Genomic DNA, 20,565 nt, shown 5'->3' with positions numbered 1-20,565 from the left:
GGGGGACACAGGACCTTGGGTAAGCTGTATTCAGCCTCTGGAAGAAAGCTTAACTCCTTCTCTGCGCGTATGGGCTGCAGGTGCAGAGAAGGCGTATAATATGCGCAGAGAAGGGGTTAAGCTTTCTTCCAGAGGTTGAATACAGCTTACCCAAGGTCCTGTGTCCCCCAATGAGGTGTAAGAGAAAGGAATTATTTTCTAGAAGTCTTCTATCAGATGACTTGAGTGTCCTCTTATGGGGTTCAGTTCTCCTTATACTCACCATTTCAAAATATAAATCAGATGCAGAAGTGGTGCTTATGTGGACCGCGACAGAAGAGGTGACCATCGTGCCCTTTGGTGTAATTTTGATTCTCGTGGTCGTGAGACTCCACACTTTTGCAGAGATATCGCTAGCTGCATGTTTGTGGAGGATCTAAGAGATAAAATAAGCACATTTACTGAGTTATATTTCTGGATATCGAACAAAAAAGACATTCCAGGGTGTCTTTCAGCAGGGCATCCCTGCTGCCTGCCAGTGTACGGTGGTGCTGGGCAGCAGATCTGATGACCCACTTGAAATTGTATAGTGAAAACCTCCCTATATGTGCACTAGCAGTGACTTATTCCATATTATTCCTTATTCCTAGAAAGGTAGGAAATTTGAAGCATTCAGTTATGACCATTTCTATTTCGCAGTGAAATGGCTGCATAAATTGGACCGAGATCAGAACGCAATGCACGGACTGGCCCGCGGCTCTCCCGACTTGAACGTGACAGTCAGGTATGGACTGGGACTGAAATTCAGCCCTGGCTTTTGCAATCACACAGGCCCATGCTGTCCCCATCTCCAAGCACCAGATGGGATATATTACTAATATTACCCTGGATGGAGGAAAGGAAGATTTACTACAAGATCAATATTTCTAATAATACCCGTGACTTGCTGGGGTAAGTGACGGAGTCAGCGACTTTGTGTCACAACTCCTAACAGTATGGGTGTCTTGAGGACATCGATTCTGTTAACAACGTAGCAGACAAGGCATCCCATGACCAGACAGGCCCTTCTGGCATTTGCCAGAATTGCCAGATGGCCAGTCCGGCACTGGTGACAGTTTCAAATATGTCTATGCGGCTGTCAAGCTCAGGTCAGGAGAGCCGCTGGCCAGTCCGTGCACTGGCTTACGATCTTAGTCCAGTTTATATGGCCACCTGACTGCGCCCTCAGTGTAATATACTGTAGATGGGTACCAGAAAGTTGTAAAAAAAAACTAAAAAAAGCCTTTTCTTGTCATTGTTTTCCAAACTTTTTGGCTTATGAGTAAACTTTTTAAGGCTAGTTTCACAACTTATTTATGTTACAAATATAGACCACAGTTTCACGAACCAGCCACACGTCTCCTGACCTGAACTCATCATCCTCGTAGGCATACAGTATATGAGGCTCATATATGTCTATGAAGATGGACGGTTTCCGGTCAGGAGACACGCGACCGGTCCCAGAAAATGCGATCCATGAATGTCGGACGTATGAAACTGGCCTTAACATGACTCTACAATAAGACATTTCTATGCCTGCAAAGAAAAGACATCCAGTTGTTTAGGTGGCCATACACATTGGATAACTGTCATGTAAATGCTTGCCTTGCAATGATGGTGGCCTTCCATTAGCTACATATCTTCATTTTAGGTCTATGTAAATGCTTTCATGCCCCCCACCCACCAAAACAAAAAGTATTGACTAACCAGAAAAATTATGTCTATTTTTAAGGTTTCAGGGCATAGAGGCTCCTTCATCAGGCAAGTTTACACATTAATGACTGAGACATTACTTTAGGCCTATATTTGGTTAAATACTAAGACGAGATCCCCTTTTAAGCTCATATTTGAACATATGATGTCCAGCTCTGTGGAATATGACATGTACTTGTAGAAATATGTAGCATGATTATTGCGCATACTTGTAGTTACCTCTCGTAGGATTTCCTGATGGGACGCCTCATTATCATTCTGAAGGATATCCTGAATACAAAAAAGTTACAGGTTTATGTTTAATAAGCCATAAAACTGCAGAAATAGTTTTGATACATTTTTATGTAAATTTTAATTTAGTGGCGTCTTTCCATTTTTTTCACAGGATGATGCGCGAAAACGTTTAAAAATCGTGTACAGAACGCCCCCCATGCATTCCTATGGCATTCCGCACATGCTGTGCTAATGCTGCGCTTTTTTCCGCGGCGGAATCGCATCGCGGAAAAAATCGCAGCATGCTCATTCTTTTGTGCGGAATCGCAAAGAATTGCCGCGATTCCGCACCCATAGGAATGCATGAGAATCGCTTACTTCCCGCATGTGGCTATGCCCACCATGCGGGAAGTTAAGTGTCTCATGTGCGGTTGGTACCCACGGTGTGGAGGAGAGGAGACTGTCCTCCAGGCCCTGGGTACCATACCCCTGTAAAAAAAGAATAAAAAATAAAAAATCGGGGTATATTTACCTTCCGATGTCCCGCGCGGCATTCCCGGCCTAAGCGTTCCCAGTAATGCCTTGCGGCAAGGCCCTGTAATGACGTAGTCTCGCGTGACTCTAGCGGTCTCGCGAGATCGCTATAGCAACGCGAGACTACGTCATCACAGGTCTCGCAAGGCATTACTGGGAATGCTGAGGCCCGGGAATGCAGCGCGGGACGCCGGAAGGTAAATATACCCCGATTTTTTTATTTTTTTGGGCATTTTAACATCCTATCTTTTACTATTGATGCCGCATAGGCGGCCTCAATAGTAAAAACCTGGTCACACTTGTCAAACACTATGCTTGACGAGTGTGACCAACATGTCAATCACTTTCCAAGCGATGCTTCAAATCACTTGGAAAGTGCTTGAATATCGCACGCGAAAATCGCGGCAAAATCGCGGTGAAATCGCGCGGGAAAAAAACGCACGATTTCTGGGAAGGAGTCCGGTTTTTCGTGAGCGTTTTAAAACGTTACGTGGGCCCACAGCCTTAATAATTTTCCTCAAAGTATTTTTTTTTATTTCTTATGTCACTGAATTGTCTAGCTGTTAAAAAAGTACCATTCCCTGGATTTTTTTAATTGTTGCTTCTCCACCGAATCTGGAACAGTTTTTCTTCTGTGCTCCTCCATTCACTAATAATAAAGGTGCACATTTTCCCTTTAACTAATTGGGCTTATGCCACAAAACTCTTTGTGGGCGTAGCCATCTTTTGATTGGCTAGTGTCAGAGCAAAAAAAAAATAAAAAAAAGCATCTTCGCGGGCGTAGTCATGTTTTGATTGGTCAGTGTCAAAGGAAAAAGCGCAACTTTGTGGACATAGCCATGTTTTGACTGGCAATGTCAGAGGAAAGAAAGCATCTTCGTGGGCGTCCTCATGTTTTGATTGGCCAGTGTCAAAAGGGAAATAAAAAAAGGAATCATGTGGGCATAGCCATGTTTTGATTTGCCAGTGACAGAGGAGAAAAAGTAAACGCCCACACAGAAGTTTTGGGGTTTACACCAAGTTTATTAAAGGGAAAATGTGCATCTTTATTTCTATGGGGCATAATTTTGGAACGGAGGGACACATAAGTTAAACTGTTCCAGAATCAGTGGCGCAGCACCGATTCGAGGAGGTACTCAGTTTAAATAATAAAGAAAAATCTAATGCGAGATCATCTTTAAAAAGCTGACTTTACAGTTTCACATGAGCTGTCATTGAACTTTCCAAGGCTCTAGAAATAAAAATCTACACAATGAAGTAATGACTAATCTTCTTCTTTCTTGACTTTGTATAACAAGGCTTACAGAAGTTTCTGAAAGCTAAAAGAAAACCCAGTGGGAGCTTTAATTACTGATTGAACCAATACAGGAAAAAAAACAAACACATCTAATGAGCGTGGAATTCCGGGAATTACATTTTCCATTGACAAATCAAGATACACAAAGCAAAAATGTGGATAAAACACACGTACTAAAAAAGGAGATTTTTGTGTACTTACCGTAAAATCTCTTTCTCTTAGCCTCTAATTGGGGGACACAGGACCTTGGGTGTTATGCTTTCTGTCCACTAGGAGGCGACACTATGCTTAATCTGAAAAAGATTTGGCTCTGGCACCTCCTCCACAGTATACCCCCTGAGCGGCATCCGCCTTACCTCAGTTTTTGTACCCAAGCAGTAGGAGGAGATAACAAATCCAACATAACCAAGCCTATAAACAAAGGCTACTATGTACAGCTCAAGGAACAATATGAGTACCCAACATAATAACAGCCCGCAAGGGCAACAGGGTGGGAGCTGTGTCCCCCAATTAGAGGCTAAGAGAAAGAGATTTTATGGTGAGTACACAAAAATCTCCTTTACTCTGTCGCCTCATTGGGGGACACAGGACCTTGGGACGTCCCAAAGCAGTCCCTGGGTGGGAAGCAATGGACGAATATTGTGCTGACAGGTCCCTAGACTTGGGACACTGCCGCCTGCAGTACCCGTCTACCCAGACTCGCTTCCACTGAGGACTGAGTATGCACACTGTATTGTTTTGTAAACGTGTGTAAGCTAGTCCAAGTGGCCGCTTTACATACGTGTTGTGCTGAAGCCTGGTGTCAAATGGCCCAGGAGGTTCCTACTGCCCGTGTGGAATGTGCCGTGATACCGGCCGGAATAGGAGAATTGTTTAGGCGGTAGGCGTCATGGATGGTGCACCTGATCCACCTGGCTAGGGTAGCTTTGAAGCCGGTAAACCCTTGCGAATGCCTTCTGGAATAAGGAAAAAAAGGAATCAGACTTCCGGAAGGGTGGAGTCCTAGACACACACATACACAATGCCCTGGCAAGGTCAAGCGTATGCAGGGCCCTCTCCACTCTATGAACCGGAGCCGGGCAAAGGGTCGGTAATGAAATGCCCTCATTGAGGTGGAAATCAGACACAACCTTTGGAAAGAAGCATGGAACTGTACGGAGAACCACCTTGTCCTGGTGGAAGAATAGGAAAAGCTGTTTGCAGGAGAGCGCTGACAGCTCAGACACCCTTGCGTAGCGAGGTGATTGCCACGAGGAAGACCACCTTTTGTGATAAAACTCGAAGTGGAACTTCCTTAAGAGGTTGAAAAGGAGGTGCCTGTAGAGCAGTTAGGACCAAATTAAGGTCCCACGTATCCAGTGGACCTCTGTAAGGAGGGACCAATCTGGAGACTCCCTGAAGAAACGTCCTGACTTGTGGTTTGTTAGCAATACGCTTCTGAAAGAGCACTGAAAGCGCTGACACCTGACCCTTAAGCGATCCTAAGGATAGGCCGGCGTCCAGACCTGATTGAAGGAAATCAAGAACTTTCGGAAGAGAGTAAGGGAACGGAATTCGCCCGCGAGAGTCGCACCAAGTAAAATACGTTTTCCAGGTACGATAATAAACTTTGGCGGAAGCTGGTTTCCGTGCCCTGATCATGGTTCTAAAGACGTCTGGAGCAAAACCTGCCTGGCTTAAAACCCAGGTTTCAAGGGCCACGCCGTCAAATTGAGAGTCCCTAAATTCTGGTGGTAGAACGGGCCGTGAGACAGGGGATCGGGACGGTCTGGAAGACGCCAAGGGGTGTCTGCTGTAAGCTGAAGGATGTCGGCGTACCATGTACGTCTGGGCCAGTCCGGCGCAATTAGGATGGTCGGAACTCCTTCCTGTTTGATATTCCTCATAACTCTGGCCATCAGGGGAAGAGGTGGGAAAATGTACAGAAGCTGGAACTGAGTCCAGTCCTGAACCAGGGCATCCGCACCGAGCAACCTCGGACCTCGTGTCCTTGCCATGAAATTGGAGACCTTGGCATTGAGATGAGATGCGATTAGGTCCACGTCCGGAGACCCCCAGCGATAACAGATCCGACGAAAGATTTTTGGGATGGAGAGACCACTCCCCCGAGTCCATTTCCTGTCTGATGAGGTAGTCGGCTTCCCAGTTGTCCACACCCGGACTGTGGACCACTGAGAGTACTGATTTCTTGTTTTCTGCCCAGCGAAGGAGACGCGCCACTTCTCTCATTGCCTGGGCACTGCGAGTCCCACCTTGGTGGTTCACATATGCCACTGCCGTGGCATTGTCCGACTGCACTCTGATGTGAGAGGCCTTCAGCAGATGGCAAAAAACTTTTAGCGCCAGGAAGATAGCTCGTATCTCCAGAATGTTGATGGGCATGGTCGCTTCTATTGGAGACCACGTGCCCTGTGATGTAGGTGCACTGCACCCCATCCTGTTAGACTCGCGTCGGTGGTCAGGACTTTCCATCGACTGGGAAGAAAGGATTTTCCTTTGGCTAGTACGGGTGGTTTGAGCCACCAGTACAGTGATTTCCTGGTTGACTCCGTCAGTCGGAACTCCCTTTCGAGGGAGAAAGGGTTCCTGTCCCAGGATCTGAGAATGGCTAGTTGAAGAGGTCTGAGGTGGAACTGGGCAAATGGTACCATCTCCATTGCTGCTGCCATCCTGCTAAGGAGTCTCCTGGCAAACCGAAGAGATCGGCAAGGTATGTGGATTAACATGCGAACTGCACAGCGGATAGCTTGTACCTTGTCCTTGGGAAGGTGTACCAGACCCCTGGAGGTATCAAATTGGATCCCTAGGAAGATCAGTGACTGACTCGGGAGTAGTTGACGACTTCTTAAAGTTGACTAGCCAGCCTAGACGAGTTAGTGTGTTGATCGTGATCGAGACGCTGTCTTCCCAGTCTTTGACAGTAGGTGCCTTGATGAGTAGATCATCCAGATATGGGACGACCACTATGCCTCTGGAGTGTAGGACATCCATGGTGGCTGCCATAACCTTGGTGAATGTTCTGGGAGCCGTGGCTAATCCGAAAGGCAAAGCCACGAACTGGTACTGATTCTGCCCTATTGTGAACCTGAGAGATCTTTGATGAGCAGGCGCAATAGGGATGTGCAGGTATGCCTCTTGTACGTCTATGGAGGCGAGATATTCTCCCTGTTCCATAGCCGCAATGATGGATCGAAGGGACTCCATGCGAAACTGCCGAATTCTTACAAACTTTTTGAGTTGCTGTAGGTCCAGGAATTGGCCGAACGCTGCCTCCTTTTTGGGAACCACGAATAGGTTGTAGTAGAGTCCTCGGAATCTCTCGTTTTCGGGAACCCCTTATTATGACTCCTGCTTGAAGGAGAGAGAGACACTATTTCCTTGACCCACCTGTCCTCTGTAATAGGCAGCCAGACTTGCTGAAAGATTAAAAGTCGACCGCCTACAGGTGGGGTGTCTTCCGTATTTCGTGAGTCATGACGAGGAGAAATTCTGGAATTTCCCTCCTTTGGGCTTTGCCTGGCCTGATGTTGACCGCCAATTCTTGTCCGTCCTCTGTGCTGTCCTTTGGTTGTCCCTGTGAGGGGGAACGGTTGTAATTCTGTGAAGGACGTGAAGCGGCCTAGCCTGAGGAGTTCCGAAAAGACCGGAACCTAGCCTGGTTACGTTGCTTAAACGTACGTTTAGGTTGCGGTTGGGGAAGAAAGGTACTCTTACCCCCCGTGGCATTGGAAATCATCTTGTCTAATTTTTCCCCGAAAAAAATCTCCCACTGACGTACGGGAGATCCGTACGAGACTTGTTTGAAGACGCGTCCGCTTCCCATTCTCACAGCCAGAGGATACGTCTGATTGTAATTACATTCGCTGCTATACCTGCTATGCCTCTTGCAGAATCAAAAGCTGCAAGGCGTATGTAATCTGCCACCACCGCTATCTGAACTAGTTGATCGAACATCTGAGGAGCAGACTTTTGGAGGCTCTCCTGCAATCTTTTGGCCCATTCCAGAATGGCCATGGATGCCCACGTTCAGGTGAACGCGGGAGCTAGGGAGGCTCCTGCAGCCTCAAAAATTGAACGAGCCATGCGCTCAACCTGCCGATCTGCTGTATCCTTCAGGGTTGAGCTATCTGGCAGTGAGAGGAGAGACTGTGCTGCAAGCCTAGAGATAGGGGATCAATTTCCGGTGGATTTGTCCACTTCTTGGTCTTTTTGAGAAAAAAGGGTATCTAGCCCTTTTTTACGGGTTTATTTACGGTTGGCGAATTTTTTGGCAGGCTGCGAAAAAATGCTTATCAAGGATGTCCTGAAAGCTTGGGTGTTCAGAAAAAAACTTTAGGGACTTCAGGGACCCCTCAAAACAGATCTTATGTTTTGGGGGTTCTTGGGGAGCATCGGATAAAACCAGCACCCGATGAATAGAAGTGATAATGTCCTCAACTAGCCCTGTATTGCTAGGAGGACAAGGAGCCTGAGACTCCTATGTTTCCTTTTCTGATTCAGAGTCACAGATGCCCTCTGAATCCTGCGCATCGCTGAGGCGTTGCCTGGAGGGAGATCTGGACCGCCGCTTTTCCATGCCTGAAGATCTCTGTGGAGATCTGCTGCGCCCGTCTCTGGAACGAGACGGTCTAGGAGACCCAGGGCCGCCATCAGGGCATGACAGCCCTTACTGCTGTATGGGGCCCGATGAACATCAGTACAGAAGGGGGCCCGCAGATCAGGGGCCCCGCTCCTGTGCTGCCAGTCATCGGGCCCCAAGTGCTGTGCGTCATAGGGGCGCCGGGCAGGCCCCAAGTGTGCGCTGCGATCGTGCCTGCAGCGCACACATCAGCAGAGCCGCCACAGCGCCCGACATCCGAAAGATAGAGAAGAGCTGAAGGACCTGTGGTGACGTCACCATTATCACAGGCCTTCAGCATTGATCAGATCCGCCCCCTGATCACATGACGATGACGTCACCACAGGTCCTTTTAGCTCACACAGCAGCAGCTCCATCTTTAGCGCAGGAGAGAGGTCAGGTAAGAAGAAAGTTTTTATTTTTGAAAGGGGCAATATGTATCCCTGGCAGAATGGAGACACGGGGGCAGGATTGGAGACACACAGGGGCAAATATGGAGACGGGGCTGGATTGGAGTCACACAGGGGCAAATATAAAGACAGGGGGCAGGATTGGAGACACAGGGGCAAATATGGAGACAGGGGGCAGGATTGGAGTCACACAGGGGCAAATATGGAGACAGGGGGCAGGATTGCAGACACAGGGGTAAATATGGAGACAGGGGGCAGGATTGGAGTCACACAGGGGCAAATATGGAGACAGGGGGCAGGATTGGAGACACAGGGGCAAATATGGAGACAGGGGGCAGGATTGGAGTCACACAGGGGCAAATATGGAGACAGGGGGCAGGATTGGAGACACACAGGGGCAAATATGGAGATGGAGCAGGATTGGAGTCACACAGGGGCAAATATGGAGACAGGGGGCAGGATTGGAGACACAGGGGCAAATATGGAGACAGGGGGCAGGATTGGAGACACAGGGGTAAATATGGAGACAGGGGGCAGGATTGGATTCACAGGAGCAAATATGGAGACAGGGGGCAGGATCGGAGTCACACAGGGGCAAATATGGAGACAGGGGGCAGGATTGGAGTCACACAGGGGCAAATATGGAGATGGGGCAGGATTGGAGTCACACGGGCAAATATGGAGACAGGGGGCAGGATTGGAGACATGGGGGCAAATATGGAGACAGGGGGCAGGATTGGAGACACAGGGGTAAATATGGAGAAAGGGGGCAGGATTGGAGACACAGGGGCAAATATGGAGACAGGGGGCAGGATTGGAGTCATACAGGGGCAAATATGGAGACAGGGGGCAGGATTGGAGACACAGGGGCAAATATGGAGACAGGGGGCAGGATTGGAGACACAAGGGTAAATATGGAGACAGGGGGCAGGATTGGAGACACACAGGGGCAAATATGGAGACAGGGGGCAGGATTGGAGACACAGGGGTAAATATGGAGACAGGGGGCAGGATTGGAGTCACACAGGGGCAAATATGGAGACAGCGGGCAGGATTGTAGTCACACAGGGGCAAATATGGAGACAGGGGGCAGGATTGGAGACACAGGGGAAAATATGGAGACGGGGCAGGATTGTAGTCACACAGGGGCAAATATGGAGACGGGGCAGGATTGGAGACACACAGGGGCAAATATGGAGACAGCGGGCAGGATTGTAGTCACACAGGGGCAAATGTGGAGACAGGGGGCAGGATTGGAGTCACACAGGGGCAAATATGGAGACAGGGGGCAGGATTGGAGTCACACAGGGGCAAATATGGAGACAGGGGGCAGGATTGGAGTCACACAGGGGCAAATGTGGAGACGGGGCAGGATTGAAGTCACACAGGGGCAAATATGGAGACAGGGGGCAGGATTGGAGTCACACAGGGGCAAATATGGAGACAGGGGGCAGGATTGGAGTCACACAGGGGCAAATATGGAGACAGGGGGCAGGATTGGAGTCACACAGGGGCAAATGTGGAGACAGGGGGCAGGATTGGAGTCACACAGGGGCAAATGTGGAGACGGGGCAGGATTGGAGACACACAGGGGCAAATATGGAGACAGGGCGCAGGATGGGAGACATACAGGGGCAAATATGGAGACAGGGGGCAGGATTAGAGACACACAGGGCCAAATATGTAGACACAGGGGCAAAATGCAAGACATGGGGGTAGAATGCAAGACATGGAGGCAGAATGCAGACATGGGGGCAAAATGCAAGACATGGGGGCAGAATGCAGACATGGGGACAGAATGCAGACATGGGGACAGAATGCAAGACATGGGGACAGAATGCAAGACATGGGGGTAGAATGCAAGACATGGGGGCAGAATGCAGACATGGGGGCAGAATGCAAGACATGGGGGCAGAATGCAGACATGGGGCAGAATGCAGACATGGGGGCAGAATGCAAGACATGGGGGCAGAATGCAAGACATGGCAGAATGCAGACATGGGTGCAGAATGCACACATGATGGGGGCAGAATGCAGACATGGGGGCAGAATGCAAGACATGGGGGCAGGCAGAATATGACAGTGAGACACAGGAGGGGGCTGAATGTGACAGTGAGACATGGGGCAGAAAGGACATGGGGCAGAATGTGAGACATGAGGGCAGAATGTGAGACATGAGGGCAGAATGCAGAACGTGAGGGCAGAATGCAAGATATGGGGGCAGAATGCAGACATGGGGGCAGAATGTGACAGTAAGATACAGGGCGGGCAGAATGGGACATTGAGACACAGGAGGGGGCAGAATGTGAGACATGGGGGCAGAATGTGACAGTGAGACACAGAAGGGGGCAGAATGTGACAGTGAGACACAGGAGGAGGCAGAATGTGAGACATGGGGCAGAATGTTACAGTGAGACACAGGAGGGGGCAGAATGTGACAGTGAGACACAGAAGGGGGCAGAATGTGAGACACAGGGTCAGAATGGACATGGGGGCATAATGTGACAGTAAGACACAAGAGGGGCAGAATGTGACAGTGAGACACAGGAGGGTGCAGAATGTGACAGTGAAACACAGGAGGGGACAGAATGTGAGGCACAGGGGCAGAATGTGACAGAGAGACACAGGAGGGGGCAGAATGTGACAGTGAGACACAGGAGGGGGCAGAATGTGAGACACAGGGTACAGGATGGGAGACACATGGTGCAGGATCATGGGGCAGGATGGATACGATGTAGACAGATGGGGCAGGATCTGGAGATCATGTGGGGGCAGAATGGATACTCATGAGGGCAGGATGAGAGAAAATATGGCTGGAGCCAGGATGGGGGATATTATTACCATAGGGGCTAATTAAGGGATATTATTACTGCAGTGATGTATTTATTTTATTTTTTTGAGGATACTGTTTTAAATGGGGGGAGGTTCTGTTACTGTGCAGAGCGACACTATGTCGCCTTTTTTTCTTCTTCATCTGGTGTAGTGTAGAAGTTGGTAAAAAAATTAAGTAATGTGTTCTGCAAGTGGAGCTCTAGATAACTGTGTTATTTCCTCCAGAGACAAGCCCTGGCTGGAAGACGTGATGGCGATCTGTGCTGGATGAAAGATGAAAAGCAAAGATGAAGGACTTCACCTAGAGACATCACTGGTGAGTTTGTGTTACCTGTACAATGACACTATACACTATATACAGAGTGCCTTTGTACAATGTCACCAGTGATCTCTGTATTACCTGTACACTGACACTATATACAGAGGTCCTGTGCATAATGTCACCAGTGATCACTGTATTACCTGTACACTGACACTATATACAGAGTTCCTGTGTATAATGTCACTGGTGATCACTGTATTACTGTTAAATATTAATAATTCGTTAAATATTTCTTATTACACCCAGTTCTGTAGAATGCTTTAGCTTACATGACATAGGCTATTTTTAAGCTTGGCTCATGGTAGAAATGTCAGCTCACTACATATTTAAGTTTAGCCTTGAGGTAAATGTCAAACTCCATATATACCGAGATCACGTGTTTCAAGAGACGTATATAATTCATGGCTAACTGTAGAGGGGGCTGTCTTCTTCCCTCACCATCATGAGACACAGACGCAAGATGACATAACTCAACAGCTGGTATGTTACTTTAGTACGAAGAAGCCGAACTGAGAGACAGACGCCATTTGCCATGTGAGATCCCGGAGAGAAAGAAGAATACATGCTGCTTTGCTATGAACAATGGACAATATCTCTTTCACTTATTTTTATTCACCTGTTTTTCTGTAATAACCTTTCTTTGATGGAAGAATCCAAATAAACCACTATATTTTTATCTGGTAACTAGTCCTGAGTATTTTACAGGATATGCATTATTTTACATTGGAGAGCCAGCCAGATCTGAATTTTTGTACTTTTTTGCGGATTTCCCTCAACTTGCCCACACGGGGGATTGGACTTTGCTAACGTCAAATCATATGTGCAAGTTATCGGGAATTCCACTACTTACAAGAATCATACAGAACCTAGAAGTAAGAATTACCAGATAGATTGAGAAGTACTACAAGTGCCAAAAGTACCAGACGTAAGCCAGACATGTGAAGACAACAGGAACCCAGCGTTGTCCATCAAAGGAACAAGCTGAGACATTTCAAGGTAAGATAAAATGGATGTCATTAATTGTCTTGCTAAGCAGAGTAAATTGAAATTTAAGTCTGTAGACAATTCTAATTCAGAAGTTTTATGGTTAAGTTTATATGCCGAGTGTGAACTCGAGAATCAGAGGTTAGATTCTAAGTTTTTCAATAGAGAAAGAGAGAGATTAAAAAATATTCTACAGATGGTAGATATATTTCATAGATCTGTGTCAGAGAAATCCAAAAATGATTGTTGTGATGTTCTCGAGATTGGCTGTAAAGTTAGGGAGATTGACTGTAATCAAGTGTCTGTAGCAGTCATTGAAGGTGACCTTGCAGACGTGGAACAAGATGGAGAAGTAGGAGGAGACTTCAGAACTGACGTAGAGGACGTACAAGGGAAAGACGTACCACTAAAAATAGAAGACTCACAGGCCCAAATCCGAAGTAGCGTGAGGAAGAATTTGATAAAAATATGCCAAATAATTCCTGCTTATGACAACAAAATAGATGTTTGTAGAAACTCTGAGATTTTTGAAAGTTGTGCTGATAAGTTTGATTTATCTAACGAGGAGAAGAATCAGTTGTTCAAAATGTGGATCCCTGTAAATTTTGCTAGGAGATTGTCTTTAAAGTTATCTGGTGAAACACATGAGAATTTAACTGATAAAGACAGATTAAAAATTCTCATTTTTTGTTCATCAAATGAAAATCATCCAGATATTGATATTCTTCAAAAATTAAGAATTGGTCGGAAGGAATGTATTTTTACATTCATGTCCATATATGAACGTTTGTACAAAATGCTGAGTGAGAATGTCAAAACACCGTCCCTCATAAGGAGTTTTGTAAGCAAATTTTGGTTTCTAAATCCTGCATCTCGTGTTATTGCGTCACAAAAAGATTCTTTGTTTGAATGTGCGCAATCCCTTGATTTTGCCAGAAAACACGAGAATCGTGAGAGGAAAGTAAATTGTGCTAATTTTGTAAAGACAGGCAGAGTAAAATCTTATCAGAAGCCGGTATTAGCAAAGCCTTCTAAAATGAGATTTCCCCAAAATCAAATCTACGAAGAAAGAAAAAGAAAATCACATGTTTGTTATAAGCCATATGGAATGATGCAAAGGAACACCGAAAAGACACAAATGGAATTAAGAAAAATGATGAGTTCTGATTTTCTTTCTGTAACAAAGATGGCCGAATTTAATAGACAGAAACAGGTGGTGAGTGACATCATGGCCTGTAAACTGAATACTCTGCTCCAAGAATCTATCAGCTTTAAAATGGCAAGAACCTTTCAGGATATTTTTTGCAGAGAAATAAGTATGGGTGTAGGAATTGGCTAGGAAAAAAGTAATATATATTGTGTAACAGTGTTATACAATTAGTGAGTTATAGAGTATAATCCTGTAGTTTTATGGTTTGTGGATATATACATAGTCATACAGTATATATAGAGTGTTTGTAGAAGTAGAAATAGTAGAACTGTATTTTTTTATGAAAATTAAAATCTACATCAGTAATAATATTTAGAATATGAATATGATATTAACCTTATTTTTTATGTTTCCTTAGAATTTTCATTTCAAAGCAGGACTTAATCGGGAAAAATTCTCTTCCAAGGATTTATGCCTTTATTTACACAGGAAGTTGCAATAATTGCATGATTTCATATATCTAACCCTTAAAAGGAAATAACTAATTGCATTTTTAAATGTGTTCTGGGTGTATGCCTTTTCCTGCATGGCTTGAATGACAACCTCAACAGGTGAAAATTTCAACCTTGTTCTAATAATAAGTATACCAGACCAGTATACTATGTCCCTGTTCCATAGGGAAAGAATTTTTAAGGGGGTCTCAACTTTTGCAAACCAATGGAATTTTTTTCTAGGCCTAAATGTCAAGTATAGCTATACATATACATATATTTATGTCATGTGGGGAATATTCAAAGAAATATGAAGACTAAATTGAAATAGTTTACAATGCATTGATGATTAGGATAATTTGGGTTAAAATACGTGTATTCATCACACCTTCGTATGTGAGGTATTTGGTTTAAAGTTAATATGTGACACAGTCTGAGTGACAGTGACTGAGTGTATGAGCAGCTGCTGAGCGAGTAATGTGATATGTTTGTGAGGCCTCAGGATCCTGAATGCATGAGAAAAAAAAAAAAACCCCAAAGCTTTTATCTTTAAGAAATTATTAGAATATTAAGATACATAATGAAATATTATCTATACAACATATATTTCTATATTTCTATAGTAATTATTATTTCTTGATTTAGTTAATAATGGATAAGTGCAAAGTGCAATCGCACATCAAAATGGTTTATGCAAATTAATTTTTCCAAAGGATAATTTTATGATATTCAAATTAATTTTAATGGTTACACATCTTCAGACAAATAATGGTATAAGCAAGCATAATATTTACACAATTTATAAATTAATTATTTTTAATTTTGGTTTTGATAAATGAATTATTTCATGAAACAATATATTTTGGTATTAAGGGGGAAAATATGTTTTTGATCCTGACTACATCATCACATTTGATTAATACCTCTTCTTCACACATTTTAATAGGAAAAAATATTAATAAGGTACAATGGTATAAGTATTGGGTATAATAACAAGTATTATAAAGAGTCATTTCTTTATACTAAGAGAAATTATATGCAAAGTTGCATAATTTGAATATTTTGATAACACAAGTTTATGACAATTATGAAATAATCCAGATCATGGAAATATTAAGGGTATATGTTACTGAAGACATAACTACTCTGCATCAACATAAAGGCCTTATTCTTATTTTTATTTTTATTCTTATTTTTCATTATTTTTTTTAATTCTTTCACCAATATTTAGTAAAGTAATATCTACTGAGAATATTGCTTCATTAAATATAGCAATTATATGGTTCTATTACTAAGGAAAATGTTTCACTTCTGAGTTATATGCAACAATTCTTTTATTCATTCATTCGCTCACTCATATTCTTATTTTGGTTCATGGCTATACATTCCTACATATTATTAGTATAATAAATATATTCCTTATTAATAAAGATGACAACACTGGTTACATAAAACACAGTGACACCTATGGGTTGAAAAAGGTAATTACACCTATGACATAAAAATGTTCTATCACATGAAAAAAATATGGATAATAATGTATTATCACTTATTATTGGTTTATTATTTCAAATATTGAAATCCATATATGGTACAAATTCTGATAATAATTATATGGATATTACTGATTGCTATGGTACGCTGTGATATTATAGGATAGGAAAATTACCAGATTTGGTATAGACTAGGGAATGAAGACTTCAAGCAAGATACTGAAATTATGTTAATAAAGACTTTTCACATTTCTAAACTTCATTGATTCTTATCAGTTGCAAGAAGAAGAATGCCGCGATCCAGAAGTCCCAGAAGGTAACAAAGCTATGATTACTGAGTAATGAACTGTGTTAATTACAAGTGCAGTATCCACCACTGTCAATCACAAGTGCAGTATCCACCACTGACAGTCACAATTAAAGTGTCTAACCTGACAACCAGAGGACGATGATCCTACGATGCTGATGTGAACTGTGTTATCTCGTTCTTATCAAGTTCCAGAAGTTTTCAATCACCTGTAAAGCTTCCATGAAGGCTGGTGAACAATGAAGGTAATTATCAGGAAGCTACAACCCTGACATATGTCCTGTGCATTAGGACAAGGACTGGTTATGGTGCTATGTTTAGCAAGGAAGAGTCATTTTAACCCTTGCTTTGCTGACCAAAGACGTCACACCTGTTCAAAGACCAGTACCGATGGAGGATTCCAGAATATCCAAGGCGAGCCAATGTAAGCCCAGGTTTTTAAAATGTGACACTGCACAGATATTAAAGCTGCATAGACTTTGTTTTCGTATTAACATTTGAATTTATGAACTTTGATTTTATACACAACACGATTTCTACAACATTTATATGCTAGAGAAAAACTGTGTTTTTAAAAGAACCAAGAAGAAGACAGAAGACATCAAAATGAAGACCAGATGACATCAGATGATGATGACTGAACCTGAGATGCTTCAATTTAGACTTAGGGAAGTATAATTATACATATTTTATATGAATATTGTTCACGGCTTACCATAACATGAATTCAATTATGTTATTGAGTACTTATAACGGTAATCTGATATTATTATTATTGATATTAAATTATTTTGTCAAAGAAGAAGAAAAGAAGAAAAAAAGATCTTGTTATATTTGAGGGTTCCAATTAATGTCTGTCTCCCTCAAAAGGGGGAATTGTTAAATATTAATAATTCGTTAAATATTTCTTATTACACCCAGTTCTGTAGAATGCTTTAGCTTACATGACATAGGCTATTTTTAAGCTTGGCTCATGCTAGAAATGTCAGCTCACTACATATTTAAGTTTAGCCTTGAGGTAAATGTCAAACTCCATATATACCGAGATCACGTGTTTCAAGAGACGTATATAATTCATGGCTAACTGTAGAGGGGGCTGTCTTCTTCCCTCACCATCATGAGACACAGACGCAAGATGACATAACTCAACAGCTGGTATGTTACTTTAGTACGAAGAAGCCGAACTGAGAGACAGACGCCATTTGCCATGTGAGATCCCGGAGAGAAAGAAGAATACATGCTGCTTTGCTATGAACAATGGACAATATCTCTTTCACTTATTTTTATTCACCTGTTTTTCTGTAATAACCTTTCTTTGATGGAAGAATCCAAATAAACCACTATATTTTTATCTGGTAACTAGTCCTGAGTATTTTACAGGATATGCATTATTTTACAATTACCTGTACACACACTACATACTAAGTACAGATCTCCTGTGTATAATGGCACTTATGGTGATAGTAATATGTTTTTTTATTAATGATCAGTATTGTGGTATTCAGTCACCATGTGCTGGTAATATGTGGTCTGGTCATGGTGTGGTGGTATTTGTCCCTTGTATGTGCTATTATTCTGTCACTGGTGGTAATATGTGGCCTGGACATGGTATGGCTGTATTTGTTCCCTATATGTGGTATTATTGGTCACCATGTGGTGGTAATATGGTGTCTGGGCATGGTGTGGTGGTATTTGTCCCTTTGGATGTGATATTATTGGTCATTTTAAAAATTGAAAAATAAATAAAAAAATATACCTAAATTGTATTGGATATTTTAGCAAATGTTTAATAGGTTAGAGTAGAATAGGGCTCAGCCAAAAGAGTCTACCTAGTGGTGGCAGATTTAAAAAAATCTTTTGGTCATAACAAGAGCTGCTGGCTATGTGTGTGATCTGGAGATGGGAACTGTTAATGTGTGATTGTGAGAAGTGGAATTTTTCTAAGAGAGAGCGGTGGGGCTGTGGACAGTTTGAGGGCTGGAGGGCGGGGCTGGGGTGGAGCCTGGGTGGAGTCTCAAGGGGGCCCAAAAAATTTTGCCAGTATGGGGCCCCAAAATTCCTAGTGGCAGCCCTTAGGAGAACTAGAATTACGGTGTCTCTGCCTAGAGCGGGACGACCGTGAGCCATGGGAGGACGTAGCTGAACGTGACCTATGGGACCGTTCACTACTAGCATTGCCAGGGACTGCCTGTCCGCTTATAGCTGGGATATGACCCTGCATAGCCTGAAGCAATGTGGAAGTCAGCGTATCTATGGACTGTGACATAGATGCGGCCCATACTGGCATGTCAGTGGAGTTGAAACAGTGACAGGAGCCTCTTGGGGCACTGACCCAGCATTTTGGGAACAACTCTAGCAGTACGGTGCATGTTGCCTCTGGGAAGATTGGCTTTGCAGGCTGAACAGACTGCGTAACAGCAGATAAACCTGTTTTTTTTTTTTTTCCTTTGGACCTGGAGACCGACATAGTGCACTGAGTGCCGGCAGGTTATTCTATGACCAAAAACCTTACAGGGGTGGCTATGCAGAGGAGCGCTATAGGGAACCTATAGGGAGTCTGCGTCCACAGCAGGATAATATCCTGCTGTGCCTTACCCCACCGGTGTGCTCCTAGATCCGGCGCCAGCAGAAAAACTTCGGTTCTGCGCCCCCTGGAGACTGTGCAGTGTTATTGAGCAATATAGCAGCGCTGCTGTCTTCCCTGAGGTAAAAAGGTGGGAGGGAGGAGGGGCGGAGAGCAGAAAAAGGGCGCGCAGACAGGCAAAACTGCGCCTTCCTGGCTCGATCCGCCCCCTGTATGACGCTGTGCAGCGTCATTATCATCATCCATGGGGGGCAGGCCGGGGGCGGTAACAAGGGCGGCGGCTTCGGCCGAAGCCGCGGTCTAAAGTCCAAAATCCTGCCTGGGAAGGGCTCCAGAGCAGCGCGGTAGTCCAGAAGGGGGTGGAAAAAACGAACCAAAACCCCCCCCGGATGAGTGCCATATCGCCCGGATGCCCCTATATACGCAGCGCAGCCCTGTGAAGGGTCTTTTTGACCCCTTTAGAGGGCTGCCGCTGCCGCAGGGACAGGAATCCCTGCATACTGTGGCCCAAATATGGCAGCCCCCGGCCCCATAGCAGACCACAGCAGTGCTGGGGCTACAATAAAGTTAGCGCTGCGAACGCAGCTCCTACCTGTGGCGTCTCAACCTAACATCCCTAGAGGGGGTTAGGGAGGGCGCTTCACCGCCATCAGGAGGAATTCTTCCTCACCTCAGCCTCAACCCAAAAGGCCCAGGGCCTGGCGAAGGAGGGGGGTTCTCGACCTCGAACCATGCACCCGAAGGGCTGGGGAGGGAGCAACATGGGGAAGAGCCATCTCTACCTCAACCGGGTACCGCTAAAAAGAGGGCCGAGGAGGGAGCCATGCCAGGAGTCTCAGAGAGACCCTCTTTTCTTCATTTGTGTCAAGAAGAATCTTCTTAGGTGTGCCTCCTTGCGACACTAAGCAAAAACTGAGGTAAGGCGGATGCCGCCCAGGGGTGTATACTGTGGAGGAGGAGCCAGAGCCAAATCTTTTTCAGATTAAGCATAGTGTCGCCTCCTAGTGGACAGAAAGCATAACACCCAAGGTCCTGTGTCCCCCAATGAGGCGACAGAGTAATCAGTCTGTGCTCTGTATGAGGCCAGATTTAAATATTGCAGGTCTGGTTAAAAGGAACCTATCAACTGATTGATTCTACCCATGGTTCGTAATTGCAGCCCAGACCAACTTTGCAACTACAACCACGTTTCACTGTGAACAGGATGACTATGTAGGATGACTATTCCAAGAGGCAGGACCATGGCGGCTTCTCCATGCTCCAATCTTCTTGACTGAGGCTCACTCCATATATACACAAACATAAGGAGAGACCTGTCAATCTATGGGCGTGGGACTGGGAGAAGGCACACATGGCTGCCGTAATGGAGCCAGTCTCTGATCCATGCTGTGTCTGAACGGCAGCAGCCTGGTGGTGCTGCTGTCTTTCCACTGTTTTACCTACAAAACCGTGGGGCCATTACGATCAGTGTCTTACGATTTATATTTTAAACATTGGAGCATTAGTAAGCACATAAAACAACCTTATCAGATAAATGAAAACACCCAATGGTTATAGGTAATAAATGTTATTTGTGAGAAAATCCAATTTAACCTCCTA

At 44.6% G+C, this 20,565-nt stretch overlaps 1 pseudogene; it reads right to left on the bottom strand.

Annotated features, from left to right (window-relative positions):
• The window catches only part of LOC141095151 (cholesteryl ester transfer protein-like), an 83,608-nt pseudogene that overhangs the window by 16,657 nt on the left and 46,386 nt on the right, over positions 1 to 20,565 (bottom strand).

The sequence above is a fragment of the Dendrobates tinctorius genome, unplaced genomic scaffold, assembly GCF_039654945.1.
Source record: "Dendrobates tinctorius isolate UK_male_01 unplaced genomic scaffold, ASM3965494v1 ptg000067l, whole genome shotgun sequence".
In the NCBI taxonomy this organism is placed as follows: domain Eukaryota; kingdom Metazoa; phylum Chordata; class Amphibia; order Anura; family Dendrobatidae; genus Dendrobates; species Dendrobates tinctorius.
This window is presented reverse-complemented; position numbering and strand designations above follow the sequence as displayed.